Source organism: Microcaecilia unicolor, unplaced genomic scaffold (genome assembly GCF_901765095.1).
Source record: "Microcaecilia unicolor unplaced genomic scaffold, aMicUni1.1, whole genome shotgun sequence".
Taxonomy (NCBI): Eukaryota; Metazoa; Chordata; class Amphibia; order Gymnophiona; family Siphonopidae; genus Microcaecilia; species Microcaecilia unicolor.
Window position 1 is genome coordinate 46,221 of NW_021963612.1, and position 16,705 is coordinate 62,925.

Below are 16,705 nucleotides of genomic sequence, written 5' to 3' on the forward strand. Positions count from 1 at the left end.
AAGGTGAGCGAGTTGATGGTTGTGTATCTATATTTTAATAATGCGTCTGAACAACTCCTGAGTAAATTAGAAAGACATAGGATAGGAGGCAGTGTCCTATTGTGGATTAAAAACTAGTTAAAAGATAGAAAACAGGGGAGTATCTAAGATGGTGCTGTGAAAGAGGACATGTGGTCAGCACTCTTGCCCTTCCAACTTAATCTGCTGTGGTTGTTCAGATCCATTCTGGATTGGTAATGGGGAAAAGGAGAGCTAAGACCAAAGGGTTCCCCCAGCCTCCTCCTCGACCCCTGCAACACAACAGAGGACACTGGATCTGTTTCGAGCGTTTTCGACCCAAATGATCTTTCTCTCTTCTCCAGTCCCCGCCATGGAAGTGTTGGGTGGCAGTTCTTCCAGGGCATCATTGAGCCCGGTTGAGCGCACGGCTCCCCCTCAACCTGGGAGCGGCTCATCAGTGATGCAGTGCACTTTGGAGGTGGTTCAGCTAAAGGATGCAGCCCTCAGAGTACAAGGGGGCTCATCAAGTAGAGATGTGGCACTAATCCTTGAAGAAAATCATCAGTTCCAGGCTGTTGTCAGAATCCTAGGGCAGGAGACTATAAGTAACCTGAGTGAAACCAGAGGTAGAGGTAGGAGCCAGGTCACTCCCGAACTGAATTTTCAGGGGTTGGGTAGACCAGCTGTGGTTACATTGAAGTCTCTATGGGATGCTATCTCAAATATACACTCATCTCTGGTGTCTATAATGGGACAACATTCTAGAGAAATTACTATGATTTCTCAAGCGGTCTTGACTCAGGCGCAAGTCACAGGTCAACAGTTCTCAGAATTGGATTTACTGAAATCTAAAGTTCAGACTTTGGAAAACTTTAAGGTGGTCTCTATCAAAGATAGGAATTTTACACACAGACATCTGGAGTGCCTGAAAAATCAGTCCAGGAGACTTCATTTGAGATTTCTCAACTTTGTCTTCTCTCCTTTCTTCGGTGGAAATGTTCAAGAGATAGACGGTGGATGTTCTAAAGCTGTCTTCAGTTGGTAGAAGTTACACGCTTAAATTCCAGAGTGCAAAACTTCAAGGAGGGGGATGGTGAACCTGAGAGGGGCATGGGTAGGACAGGGGCTTGTTAGGCAGTTCTGCATGTGGGTTATAGAATACTAGTAGGAGTCACGGACCAAGAAAGGGATCTAGGTGTCGTCGTTGATGATACTTTGAAACCTTCTGCTCAGTGTGTTGCTGCGGCTAAGAAAGCAAATAGAATGTTAGGTATTATTAGGAAAGGAATGGAAAACACAAATGAGGATGTTATAATGCCTTTGTATCGTTCCATGGTGCGACCGCACCTCGAATATTGTGTTCAATTCTGGTCGCCGCATCTCAGAAAAGATATAGTGGAATTAGAAAAGGTGCAGAGAAGGGCGACGAAAATGATAAAGGGGATGGGACGACTTCCCTATGAGGAAAGGCTAAAGCGACTAGGACTCTTCAGCTTGGAGAAAAGGCGACTGAGGGGAGATATGATAGAGGTCTATAAAATAATGAGTGGAGTTGAATGGGTAGATGTGAAGCGTCTGTTCACGCTTTCCAAAAATAATAGGACTAGGGGGCATGCGATGAAGCTACAATGTAGTAAATTTAAAATGAATCGGAGAAAATATTTCTTCACTCAATGTTTAATTAAACTCTGGAATTCGTTGCCAGAGAATGTGGTAAAGGCAGTTAGCTTAGCGGAGTTTTAAAAAGGTTTGGACGGCTTCCTAAAGGAAAAGTCCATAGATCGTTATTAAATGGACTTGGGGAAAATCCACTATTTCTGGGATAAGCAGTAATAAAATGTTATGTACATTTTTGGGATCTTGCCAGGTATTTGTGACCTGGATTGGCCACTGTTGGAAACAGGATGCTGGGCTCGATGGACCTTTGGTCTTTCCCAGTATGGCAATACTTATGTACTTATGACCTGATGGGGGAAGGTCGAAAAAGGGAGGGATGCTTAAACTGCTGAAGGGTTATTCAACTGCAGGTGGCCCCTACCATTATGCAACCCTGGGCATTTTGCTGGGCTCACTCAATGGTAGCTATACCTCTGACAGAATCCCAAAAGGTAGAAAGATTCTATGGTTTATGGACTTTATTTCCACAATACTCACGGTGTAGTTGCACCATTGAGTGATACATGAGTATTTTAAAATAGCATGTTTGGTTTTTTAAAGTTTTTATGGTCTAGGTTCTGAAAATATCACACGGTTATTATTATTTCCAATTAACAGGTTACATCTAAGGAGTGCTCAAAGCCTGACTTAGATGTGAAATACAGTTTGGTTTGGGAATACTCATTTATTTATCAGAGTACTAGACATCTCTTTTCATAAGGCACTTAAAGCTTATTTATACCCTAGACAACAGTAGTCTAAAAGAATTTATGGTAATGATTAACTTCCTGCTTATTCAGGGCCCCTTTTACAAAGCGGCGGTAAGCCCAATGAGGGCTTACCACTCGTCAAAAAGGAAGTACTGCCGGGCAGCAGCAGCCCGGCAGTACTTCCCACCTCCAGTTGCTGTCATATCCGGCGCTACAAAAATATATTTATTTTTGTAGTGCCAGTGTGTACCTGGCGGTAATCGGCCATTTTTTTAAAAAAAAGGAAGACCTACCTCTTACCAGCTGCGGTAAAAGGGGGCTTCGGCGCACATCAAAAACACATGCCGACGCAAGCACGGGCCCCCTTTTGCCACAGCTTGGTAAAAGGGGCCCTTAATATTTCATTTGTGTATTTGCTTATTGAGAATTGCAGATTCCTTCTAATGTGAAGATGCTCTATTTGTTATCTGCTTTGCATTCTGTTGGATAAAAGAGGAATATGTCACATAATACAATACATTATAATACAGAAGCATTATGATATTTTTTGTTTTAATCTCTATTCCTTTCCAAGTAATTTCTAACATTCTGTTGGTTTTTGACTGCTGTCACATACTAAGCAGAACATTTCAATGTATTGTCCACAATGACACCAAGATCTTTTTCCTGGGAGGTGACTCCTATGTGGAACCTGGCATCATGTAGCTATAATTTGGGTTATTCTTCCCAATTGACATCAATTTGTACTTATCTACATTAAATATCATCTGACATTTGGATGCTCAGTCTTCCAGTTTCATAAGGTCCTCCCACAATTTTCACAGCTGGAATGTTATTCAATAAAATTGAATAATTTCATGCCATCTGCAAATGTGGCATTTCCATTTCCAGATCATTTATATGTTGAAAAGCACCGGTCCCAGTACAGAACCCTATGGCACTCCATTATTCACCCTCCTCCATTCAGAGACTTATCCATTTAGCCCTACTCTGTATTTTCTATCTTTTAACCAGTTCCCAGTCTATAACAGACCATTGTCTCCTATCCCATGGCTTTGTAATTTCTTCAGCAGTTTCATGAGGGATTTTGTCAAAAGCTTTCTGAAAATTGATACATTTCATCAGCTGGTTCCCCTTTATCCACATGTTTATTCATACACTCACAAAAATGTAGCAAATTGGTGAGGTAAAACCTTTCTTGGCTAAATCCATGTTGATTTTGTCCTATTATACCATATTTATCCTAGCATTCAGTAATTTTGTTTTATAATAGTTTCTATCATCTTGCTGGGCATTGACGTCAGAATTACCAGTCTGTAATTTCCCAGATCACTCCTGAAGTCCTTTTTAAAAATTGGTATTACATTGGCCACTTTCCAATTTTCAGGGTCGTTGGATGATATTAATGATAGGTTAAAAATGACTAATATTAGATCTGTAATTTCATTTTTGAATTCTTTCAGTACTCTGGTATGCATTCCATCTGGTACAGGTGGTTTACTGCTCTTTAGCTTGTCAGTTTTGGCTTATTACATCTTCCAGGTTCACCAAGATTTGTTTCAGTTCCTTCGCATTTTCACCTTTAAATACCATTTCTGGCACAGGTAGCTCCCTCATATCCTATTCAGTAAAGACTGAAACAAAGAATTAATTTCGTCTCTCTGCCATTGACTTGTCCTCTCTGAATGACCTTTTTATTTCTTGACAATCTAATGTTCAACTGACTCCCTCATAGGCTTCCTGCTTATAGTGTACCTGAGAAAGATGAGGTTTTGCCTCTACAGGAAGCTTCTTTTCAAATTCTGTATTAGCCTTCCTTAACACAACGCAACAATGATTTTGCTACTGAGAGAAAAACATGTGATTTATACTAAATTGAACCTGCCGATTCCAAATATGAATTCCGAATTTGCCTGACATGTCTAGATTTTAAGTTATACATGCAAAGCCTATTCACTTATAAAATTAATGCTTGGGATGCATTTGTGCTAGTAGAGCAGAACTTCCTTGGGAACAGATGAGCTGAAAACTATGCTGAACTAGTAGACAACATGCTTAAAGCATATGAACAACTTGGCTGCCGAATGTCATTGAAAATGCATTTTTATTACATTTCCATCTTGACTTTTTCCCACCCAATTTGGGACACATAAGTGACGAACATGGAGAGAGGTTCCATAAAGACATTTCTACAATGGAGAACAGATATCAAGGCTGCTGGAATCCCAACATAATGGGGACTACTGCTGGTTTTTGCAACGGGAAAATATGACCAGTCACAAACGCAAAAGTAGATGCCTGAAGCACTTTTAACAGTACTGGGCTTTGCTGAACTAAGACTTTTAAACTGGAATACGAGACTTTTTTGAAATTTTGTTATTCCATTACATTTTCATATACTGTTCACTATGAAAATTTTGATGTAGATCAGGTAATTGTTGGAGTAAAACTCGTTCTGTAAAAAATTATTCAATGCTTTCCAAGTGCTTAATTCATTTGGGCAAACTTATGCATAACAAAATTTCCTGACATGTTACAACAATTCTGACTTCGGATTTGGAATACGCACACTGAATTTAGTATAGGACAAATGGTTTTTGCCCAGTAGCACACGAAAAAATTTTTTTGTTGTGCTGTGCAATGCTTATGTTGCTTCCTTTTTTCTTCATTTGGATCCTTTTTCAATTTCTGAATGATATTCTTTTGGCTCCAATAGCCTCTTTCACCTTACCTTTTAACTACTTTTTGATTCACTCCTCAGAATAATATGGAAGGCAGTGGTGGGAAGGGGGTTGGAAGCTGGGGTGGAGGTCAGTGGAGGTAGGGAAATGGTGTTGAGTATGAGAATTTATATACTCAGGTATTCAAATCAGAAGAATCATAACCGGGCATTGGAAGGGCCAATTTGGTGGTCTTCCGTCACAATTTATTATATTACCATGTAAACAGCCTAACTGTACCAGTAATATATATCAGTGCCATAACAAACTCATAAAATATTTTTTAAACATTTATGGTGTGCTTAGCGGTTAGGAAGAAATAGCATATTAAAATATCTTCGTTTAAATTGTTTATAGATTCCTTTAGTTTTGTTTAGAAAGATTTCCTTGAGAATATTTTTAAATAGATTCACTTTAGCACTTAGCTTCCACCTGTTGACATTTGTATTTCTGGAGAAGAGTGTAGAACATACTGTGTTTTTATCATAAATTTGTTGTGGGCTATAAATGAAAACTAGAGAACAAAATATACTATTATCCATGGAGACGCACCAGCTTACATGTCAGACTTGATAGACCTACCACCTAGGAACGCCAAAAGATCATCCCGCACATTCTTTGATCTGCACTTCCCCAGCTGCAAAGGAATGAAATACAAACTAATGCATGCGACAAACTTTACCTAACTGAGCACACAGTTATGGAACGCACTGCTGCGCAGCTTGAAATCGATCTACGAAAGAACGAACTTCCGCTCATTACTGAAGACCCATCACTTTAATAAAGCGTACCACAAAGATCAACCAATGTGAATATGCACAACTCGCCCACCTATATTCAGAACTGTCTCTTAATATCTGCTTGTATACTATTACTTTGTTTTATTATCATCATGTCGACCAAAACCCTGCAATACTAAATGTTCATTTACTAACATTCCTCCACTACTCATGATGTATTGTAAGCCACTTTGAGCCTGCAAAGAGGTGGGATAAGGTGGGATACAAATGCAACAAATAAAATAAAATAAATACTAATTTTACTTAGTAATAGGTTGAAAGAAAACTGGAGGACCACTCAGTTCCAAATTCTAATCTAGAAACTCCCTCCACAGTACATTCCAGAAGTTTAGTTTAGCATATTAGACTTGATATACTGCCCTTCAAGGGGTAAATCTCTTACCTATCTGTATGTTCCATCTTTGCTTTACCCTTCACTATCAATTATAATGTTCTATTACATATTGTGTTGACATTGTATTGTAAGTAGTATACTATACCATACTTTGTATTGTTATGTTAATATTTTTACTGCTGTAATTGCCTATTGCTCATGTTTGATCTATTCTTACTGTACACCACCTTGAGTGAATTCCTTCAAAAAGGCATTCAAGAAATCCTAATAAATAAATAAATAAAATACAGCGGTGTACAGAGAGCAAAAAATTACAAATTAAGACAATGGAAAGGCACTCCAACACAACATAAACAGGGATAGCACAGAAAGTGTGGGTTTTAATAAGGGCTCGGAACTGGGGAAAGGATTCCTCAGACCAGAGGTTAGGGGAAGAACATTCCAGAGGGAGAAGAAGCAAAGTAGTATTTCTCACTTATAAACTGATGAATACCCCTACAAAAATGGGCGCCATCATTCAACTGTGCTGCTGGGACAAAACAGTTCTCCAGAGTTCAGAACTATGTGTAAAGTTCGAGCATGTGGGGCCCTTTCCACACACTAATCTTCTTAGTCCCTTCAGTTAGCTCTATAGCTCAAGAAGGACTGCAAGTCTTGTGGAGGTAGGAGGGAGTGTGTGACCAATCAGTCCTTCTGTCTATGGAAAACATCCATTACAGGTGAAAAACAATGCTTTTCAAATTGACAAGCAGGATTAAGTCAGGTACACAAATGGGTGACTTAGGTGCTCCTAGAAGAATGGTCTAAGGTTTGGCAATTAAAATTCAATGCGAAGAAATGCAAAGTGATGCACTTAGGGAATAGAAATCCACGGGAGACGTTTGTGTTAGGCGGGGAGAGTCTGATAGGTACGGGCAGAGAGAGGGATCTTGGGGTGATAGTATCTGAGGATTTGAAGGCAACGAAACAGTGTGACAAGGCAGTGGCCATAGCTAGAAGATTGCTAGGCTGTATAGAGAGAGATGTGACCAGCAGAAGAAAGGGGGTGTTGATGCCCCTGTATAAGTCGTTGGTGAGGCCCCACCTGGAGTATTGTGTTCAGTTTTGGAGGCCGTATCTTGTTAAGTATGTAAAAAGAATTGAAGCGGTGCAAAGAAAAGCTACGAGAATGGTATGGGATTTGCGTTACAAGACGTATGAGGAGAGACTTGCTGAACTAAACATGTATACTCTGGAGGAAAGGAGAAACAGGGGTGATATGATACAGACGTTCAAATATTTGAAAGGTATTAATTCGCAAATGAACCTTTTCCGGAGATGGGAAGATGGTAGAACGAGAGGACATGAAATGAGATTGAAGGGGGGCAGACTCAAGAAAAATGTCAGGAAGTATTTTTTTCACAGAGAGAGTAGTGGATGCTTGGAATGCCCTCCCGCAGGAGGTGGTGGAAATGAAAACGGTAACGGAATTCAAACATGCGTGGGATAAGCATAAAGGAATCCTGTGCAGAAGGAATGGATCCTCAGGAGCTTAGTCAAGATCGGGAGGCGGGGCTGGTGGTTGGGAGGCGGGGATAGTGCTGGATAGACTTATACGGTCTGTGCCAGAGCCGGTGGTTGGGAGGCGGGGCTGGTGGTTGGGAGGCGGGGATAGTGCTGGGCAGACTTATACGGTCTGTGCCAGAGCCGGTGGTTGGGAGGCGGGGCTGGTGGTTGGGAGGCGGGGATAGTGCTGGGCAGACTTATACGGTCTGTACCCTGAAGAGCACGGGTACAAATCAAAGTAGGGTATACACAAAAAGTAGCACATATGAGTTATCTTGTTGGGCAGACTGGATGGACCGTGCAGGTCTTGTTCTGCCGTCATCTACTATGTTACTATGTTACATTATCTGGGTGCAGCCCATCACAAAGAAAAATGCGAGAGTTGCTGATATTACAAAGACATGCTGCCTAGCAAAGTTTGGCCAAATGCAATATCTCTGAATGTTAACTGGTGCAAACAGTAGTGTGAAGTGAACATAAGAAGCGGCAACCATGCGGCTGCTATATCCAGCAAAACAGATTCTAGGAGACCAATGTTAGCGTCAGTGGCTCTGATTTGGTGAGTTATAAATATTGGCTAGAGAGGTACTAGTTTGCTTATAAAAGAACAGGATACCTAGCAAATTTGCAAAGTTCATTAGGCTACTAAAATACCAATTGTGTTGGGGATGAAGGAGAAAAACAACTGCATATATTTTCTGGTCAGTTCAGTTTTTAAGATAGTAATGGAGAGCCCACTTGCAGTCCAGAATGTGAAAGGACTTCTCATGTGGATATTTATATGGCTTGTGACAAAACAAAGGAAGTATAACAATTTAGGATGAGTATGTAGAACTACCTCATTGTGATGAAACGGAGTATATTATTCATAGGCAGCCAAGGCTTCAAGTTCAGTTATTCTTCTAGGCCAGGGATTCCCCACCCAAATCCTCAGAACCAGGGCTTCTTTTGAGGGGGTACTTAGGTGTACTGAGTGCCGGCACCTTTTCCATTGTCTGCTAAAATTGACCCATGGTCCCCAAGTTTTAATGAAAGAGTTCAGACTCTACATATCAATGCTGCCTTGTCATGGATTCTGTGACTGGTTGCAGGGGGCCTGGCTATTGTGGGGTAGGCCCCTCAGTGATCACCCCACCCCTGAAGGGTGGCCTAGCATTTGAGTACCTTTTTCACTAGAAGAAATGCACTGCTCAGGACACACCAAGCCAATCTGGCCTTCAAGATATATATCCAGGCACTGGCACTGAATATTTGGGCTGAGTTTGCCCCCCCGGGATTTATGCAGGTCCTGGTCATAAGACACTTATGCAGATCCCAGCAAAACATTGGCCAGGACATGCAAAAGGAGATATCAGGCTCCCCCACCCTGCCCCAACATGATCTGACCACCCCAACTGCAGAAGCACCCCTCAAACTGATCCAACCCCCCTCCCGATCTCCCTATCCAGTGATGCCCACACCCCAGTCAACCCTCCCCCCCCCCCCCCGGCCTGCCTGACTATCCCTGATGGTTTAGTGGTAAGGTGGGAAGGAGTGAACCCCTCTTGATCCTGTCCCTCGTAGCTCTAGTGGAAAATGGTGGCTACAACCTCTAGTTGTAGTCTCTTGATAGTACCACTAGGGTCAACTGGAGCAGCAAGGGCAGGAGTGAGTGGGGTTTGCTCCTGCCTGCCTTAGCCACTGGATGACCAGGGATTGTCAGACCCAGAGGAGCCTACTGGAATGAGGGGAGGCATCTCTGGGTGAGGAGGGTTGGGAGGGGAGTTGGATTGGTTTGGAGGGTGCTTCTCTGGTTCGGAGTCAGGAGAATGGTTGAATTGGTTTAGGGGGTGTTTCTCTGGTTGGGAGGTGTTGGGAGGTGGTCAGATCATGTTGGGGGAGGGGGGTTGGGAGGGAGGAGAGCACATTCAGGACTACATGCCAGTACTCAGAAGCTTTGCAGGTGCTGGATGATATTCAGTGCCAGTACGCGCTAAGTGGGCAAAGTTAGGGCTGCCTTTTCTGCAGTCCTATCTGCCTACTTAGCTATGCGGGCACTAGCACAGAATATCCACCAGTACTTGCATAACTGCCAGTTCCACCCCGACTCCACCCTCATAATGCCCCTTTCCTGTCTGAATTTAAGTGGCTGATTCGTGTCAATATTCAGCAGCACTGTCCAGTTCAGTGCCACTGAACATCACTGGCCGATCTGCTAAGGGCAATTTAAGCAGGCAGGATCCTCTCCTAATTGCAAATGAACTTAATGTGTGGTAAGGAACTTTTCTGGGCAGTAGCTTCAGGGGACATGTCAGCCATGATCCCAAAGGTTATTGCTTTAACCTCTAAAAGCAACAACTGCCCAACCTTTGCACTTACTGGGATAGATTCTATATATCACGCGTAAAAAAAAAATGGCCCCAAAAATATACCTAGGTGTATTCTATAAAGTATGCCTAAATTTAGGTGCGGTTTATAGAATATGTCTAGCGCCCATCTGCATGACTAAATTTAGTCATGGGCAGTTATGCCAAGTAAAACTTGGTGTAAATGCCTATGCCTTAATTAGGTACGGACTGGGTGTATTCAATAACAACATGCACATTTTTTAGAAATGTCCACGATCTGCACATTCCACACCCATGGCCATGCTCCTTTTTTCAACTATGCACCTTAGAATTTGCATGCATTATTTTACAGAATATGCTTAGACAGTTGTGCACGTAAATTCTAATTAATGCCCATTAGTGTTAATAATTGCTTGTTAATTGGCAATTATCTGTGCTGATTGGCTTGTTAGCTAATTAATTTGCATGCGCAAATCCAGAATACAACAGGATTTGTGCACATAACATAAGTTGCACTATGTAGAATCCGGGGGACTGTGTGTTAATTTTAGCACTTATAGTTGTTGGGATCATGATCAGCATTTACCCTGCAGTTACTGCACAGAAAAGTTCATTATCACACATGAAGTTCATTTGCAATTAGCATGAATGCACTTAATGCCACCTTTTGAGGAGACATATAAGTGCACCCATGTTAAGGAGACAATTCTATAACCAGGTGCCACAATTTAATTGCCTAAGTTTTGTGTTCTACTACTACTACTTAACATTTCTAGAGCGCTACTAGGGTTACGCAGCGCTGTACAATTTAACAAAGAGAGACAGTCCCTGCTGAAAGAGCTTACAATCTAATAGACAAGTGAACGGTCGGTCCGATAGGGGCAGTCAAATTGGGGCAGTCTGGATTCACTGAACGATAAGGGTTAGGTGCCGAACGCAGCATTGAAGAGGTGGGCTTTAAGCAAAGACTTGAAAACGGGCAGGGAGGGGGCTTGGCGTAAGGGTTCAGGAAGGTTCTGAGCCCTAACTCCCACCCCTAGTGCACCGTCATTTTTGGCGCTACAAAAATGTATTTTTGTAGTGCCGGAGTGTACCCAGTGGTAATTGGGCAGTGCCACATGCTGCCCATTTACCACCGGGTTAACGTGGGAACCCTTACCATCACCTCAATGGTGGTAAGGGCTCCCCCCATCCCCGAAATGGCCGCGCGGCAAGTGCTTTACTTGTCGCATGGCCATTTCCTGCAGGAAGGCGAGACTTCCCTTTTACCAGCTGTGATAAAAGAAGGCCTCGGTGCGCATGTAAAACATGCACCGGCCCCCTTGCCGCAGCTTGGTAAAAGGGGCCCTAACAGAATCTGAATGCTAATATTCCAATATAGAATATTAGTATAAATCAGCATCAACATGCCTACATTTAGGCTGGAAGGGGGCAGAAACAGAGAGAAAACCTGACTGGAGAGGGGAATTTGCTGCATGGATAGGGGGAGGGAGGGGAGATGTTGGATATAAGAGGGAAGAAAAAATAAATGCTTGCTGGAAAAGGAGAGACACTGGCAGAAAGGGGGAGAGAGGGGGAGAAGACACTAGCTGGAAAGGGTGGAAACAGATGGGAAAATTCTGGATGGAAAGGGTGGAGAGAGAGAGGAGGAAGCTACTGGATGGAATTGAGAGTAGGGAGGGGACATGATGCATAGAAAGGGGTAGAGAAGGCAGATGCTGGATAGCAGAAATGATGACTAGAAAAGGAAGAAAGAGAAGGCTGATGTTGGATAGATGAGGTGAAGATAGAGAGGGGAGATGCTGAATAGAAAGAAGAGAGACAATCTAAACTGGAAGGGAGAGTGGGATGCTGGATGGAAGAGGGAAGAGAGAGAAGAAATTCTGGATGGAAGGGGGTAGAAAGTGAGCAGATGTAGGATGGAAGGGGACAAGATGCTGAGGGGAGAGAAGAGATGCTGGATGAAAGTGGAGTAGAGAGAAGAGGGGAGATGATGAATGGAAGAGGGACAGAAAAGTGAAAGACTGGAAAACAAGAGGAAGAAAAAGGGGAATGAGAGAGCCGGATTGAGGGAAAGACATAGAAATCTGTAGATTGATGTATTAAAAAAAGGGAAATTGAAGACTGGATAGCAAGAATAAATGAAATCTGTACCAAGAGGCAGAAAAATAAATGGAAAGATCAATGTTGCAGGTGGATATAGTGGAGAAGATGAAGAAGACTGGAGGATGCTAAAAAATGACAAAAGGACAGGAATCCCTGTTAAGAGAGTTAAGAGAAGAAAGGAAAGGTGGAAAGCAGAAATCAAGGACTGGGACCACCACAATTAGAAGAATTAAATGGCCAGAAAGCAAAGGTAGAAAAAAGAGTTTTATTTTTAATTTAGGATAAAGTAATGTTGTAGCTGTGTTAATCTACTCTAGATAAATCTTAAAGTCAACTCTGGTAACAACTGACAGCCTGCAAAGCTCCTTGTGTAAAGAGGTGACCCTCTCATATTTGGTTTTCTGCACAATGATTTTGTAGCTATTGCAAATGAGATTGCAATGATTTTGAAATTCCAAAATACAAAAAATTGCAATGCTTATGTTCTTATTTTAGGAGTTAAAAGTAGCCTTAAAAAGGTGGGCTTTTAGCTACTACTACTACTTATCATTTCTATAGCGCTATTAGACGTACGCAGCGCTGTACACTTGAACATGAAGAGACAGTCCCTGCTCGACAGAGCTTACAATCTAATTAGGACAGACAAACAGGATTTCAAGAAAGCCAGAGATGGCGTTTGATGTACTGACTCAGGAAGTCTATTCCAGGTATATGGTGCAACAAGATAAAGGAAGAGAGTCTGGAGTTGGCAATGGAGAAGAAGAGTACAGATAAGAGAGATTTACCCAATGAACAGAGTTCCCAGGAGTGTAGGGAGAGATGAGAGTAGAGAGGTACTGAGGAGCTGCAGAGTGAATGCACTTGTAAGTCAATAAGAGAAGTTTGAACTGTATGCGGAAATGGAAAGGGAGCCAATGAAGTGATTTGAAGAGAGGGCTAAAATGAACATAGCAACACTGGTGGAATATAAGTCGTGCAGCAGAATTTTGAACAGATTGAAGGGGAGAGAAATGGTTAATGGGAGACCTGTGAGAAGCAAGTTGCAGTAGTCTAAGCGAGAGGTGAAAAGAGTGTGGATATGGGTTTTGGTAGTGTGCTCAGAAACGAAGGGATGAATTTTGGTGATTTTATAGAGAAAGAAACGACAGGTTTTAGCAGTCTGTTGGATATGTGCAGAGAAAGAGAGAGAGGAGTCAAATATGACCCCAAGGTTACAAGCTCATGAGACAGAGAGGATGAGAGTGTTATCCACAGAGATGGGGAATGGGGGAAGAGGAGAGGTGTGTTTAGGGGGAAAGATAAGAAGCTCAGGATTGGTCATGTTTAGTTTCACATGGTGGTGAGAAATCAAAGCAGCAATGTTAGACAGTTAGGTTGACACTTGGGCCCGAATTCCTGCTGAAATTTCTGGTGTGGAGAGATGGATCTGGGAGTCATCAGCATAAAGGTGATACTGAAAACCATGGGAGGAGATCAGAGCACCAAGGGAAGAAGTATAGATGGAGAAAAGAAAAGGTCCCAAGATAGAGCCCTGAAGTACACCAACTGATAGTGGGAAAGAAGTGGAGGAGGATCCACTAGAGCATACACTAAAAGTGTGATGGGAGAGATGGGAAGAAAACCAGGAAAGAACAAAGCTCTGAAATCCAAGTGAGGACAGCATATCAAGGACTAGGTGGTGATCAACAGTGTCAAAAGCAGCAGATAGATCAAGAAGGATAAGGATAGAATAGAGACCATGCTGCTCCCCTGTGAATGCCCTTGCATTAATCATTTACAGACCAGTGCTGAATGCTCAGCAAGCATTTACCAGCCTAAGAGGCAGATGCACTAAAGCTAAATGAGCCTTTAATGACCCTCCAACGAGGAAAATTTGATCCGTTGCATGCATCAAAGGGCTTTTACCGAGGAAGCCAGCAGCTAACGAAAACGGAATGGAGATGAGCAATTAGTGTGAAAACCCCATTGAAACGACATGCACTAACCTTTTCCGATTGACTTTACGCAGGAAAAAGGCAGGAAATCTAACGAGAGGTCTGGACCTCTCGTTAGGACAGCTCTGTGCCAGGAAAAATCATTAAGTGAAAAAATAAACAAACTTTGAGCCAATCCCAGCGCATTAGCAGAGCTAAAAGCGCTGTGATTGGTCCAAAGGACGTCAGAAAACACATCAAATAAAAAAAATAAAAAAAGGATCGGGAGGGGGCAAGGGCGCTCATCAGGAGCGTCCTGTATGGACGGCCTTGCCCCCCCCCGCTGCTCCCCACTTTCCGCCGCTCCCCCCCCCCCCCCCCGAAAAAGCAAAATGCTAGCTGCCCCGGTCCCCCTCCCTTCCCTTCCTGTTCCTGTGTTCTGCAGAGCTAACTCCACCTCCCGTCATTCTTCTGCCCCGTGCCCCCCCTGAGGTCGACTACGCCGCTCCCCCCCTCCACCGAGACCCCCCTCCCTATTAACGACCCGAGCAGCGCCTCTCACCTCTTTCTGAAGCGCTGCACGGGCAGGAAGATCTATTGTGTTGGTTGTAGAGTCTCCATGACTTCTCTTCTTCCCTGGCCTAGGCCCCGCCTCCTTCTGACGTAAGTAACCTACGTCAGAAGGAGGCGGGGCCTGGGCCAGGGAAGAAGAGACGTCATGGAGACTCTACAACCAACACAATAGATCTTCCTGCCCGTGCAGCGCTTCAGAAAGAGGTGAGAGGCGCTGCTCGGGTCGTTAATAGGGAGGGGGGTCTCGGTGGAGGGGGGGAGCGGCGTAGTCGACCTCAGGGGGCAGCGGGGGCGGGGCACGGGGCGAAAGAATGACGGGAGGCGGAGTTAGCTCTGCAGAACACAGGAACAGGAAGGGAAGGGAGGGGGACCGGGGCAGCTAGCATTTTGCTTTTTCGGGGGGGGGGAGCGGCGGAAAGTGGGGAGCAGCGGGGGGGGGGGGGGCAAGGCCGTCCATACAGGACGCTCCTGATGAGCGCCCTTGCCCCCTCCCGATCCTTTGTTTTTGGATTTTGCTGACCGGGTAGCCACGTGTATGTGTTGTGGCTTTTTTGTTTGTTTGTTTTTACGTTTGCAGCATGCGCAGAGCAGCCAGCAAAACGCTTGGCTGCTCTGCGCATGATTTAGGGGCCGATTACCGATGTGTATTGTGATTCTTTGATACATTGTACGTTTGAATACCGATCTGAGCATGTGTGACTTTTTTTTTTGGTGCATTCTTCGTTTTTTAAAAATCGTTAGGGACTTTAACGATTTTGATTTTTTTACGTTTGGTTGCTGCATCTGCCTCTTAGTGCTAGTACTCTATATATTTACACAAGCAATCGACACATAATTTTAAATCCCATGTTATAGAATGAGGCGATAATGCATAAGTGGCAGCTAGCATGCATTAATTACCTTGTGCTAACTGCAATGTGCAATCCAGCCCAATCTCTGCCCAGACCCCACCCAGGCTCCACCCCATCCCACGTTTAGCAGTTAGCATGGGAGTTTTAGCTCTCTGACTGTTTTTATTATGCAGTAACTGTTAGCACAGTCCAGTGCTAATGGTTAATGCATGCTAGGTCCTGTGGTAACTGCTTGACATAATTTAGTAAAATGGCCCTATATGTGCTATTCAAAATTTCCCCCTTACATCTATAGGGCATAGTTTGCTGACCCTGCTTTTCTATGCTGCCTAATAAAAGTAATTACATTGATAAACAGGATTTCTAGACACAGGTATTAGCAGCTTTATAAGGTATAAGTGCAAAATAAGCAATATGTTCACCTCCAAAAGCAGCTGCTCTGCAATGAGTGGGATAGCTTGACTAGATCCCATTTCCTCCTTATTTTCGGTGACCATTTGCATTTGTCCATAAGGCTCTCTATAAACAATTAAATCAAGGAAAACATTAAGCAAATAGTTCAAGGCATCATGCATTAGAAAGGGCAATTTTGAAACCTCTGCAGGGTTTGCAGTCCAACGAGTACATAATTCCAGCAAAACTGCAATCGCAGTTTCAGAGAGATCCCCAACCTGCTGTGGCGTTTTCCTTTGAAAATGCAGGCAGCCGCAGGAACAGGACTTGCTCATCAGCATGTACATTTGCAGCTGCAAATATACCCAAAGGAATGAGGCTTCCAAATGAAATCCCCCCCGCAGCTCTTTGTTGCCCCCTCCCAAGAAGCTGCAGCCCTAGGTAACTGACTGGTCACGGCTAATGGTTGGGCCAGCCCTGCCCCTGACCTAACCTCACCCATTATCAACCATGGAGAAAAGTACCCATGTTGGTAACAACATGAGTACTCTTACACTTATTGATAGAGGGCAATGTTTAGTAAGTCTTTTCCTGCAAGTAAGTGTAACACCCCCTCCGGAGTGTTCTCTAGATTCGAGGAAGGAGGGGGGGGGGCAACTCTGTTGTTTCCCCTTTTAGATAGATACAGTAGATAGATAGATAGATAGATAGATAGATAGACAGACAGACAGGGCTTGACAAATCTCGGGCGCCAGGTCACCATGGGGCCTAGAAATT

General features: G+C 43.4%; 1 long non-coding RNA gene across 1 annotated transcript in view; it reads right to left on the reverse strand.

Annotated features, from left to right (window-relative positions):
- LOC115459505 overlaps window positions 1-16,041 on the reverse strand; it is a 50,121-nt gene extending 34,080 nt beyond the window's left edge. Inside the window, exon 1 of the long non-coding RNA XR_003940286.1 lies at window positions 15,958-16,041. This is a non-coding gene — a long non-coding RNA (uncharacterized LOC115459505). The remainder of the gene's footprint in view (window positions 1-15,957) is intronic.
- Window positions 16,042-16,705: the final 664 nt, after the last annotated feature.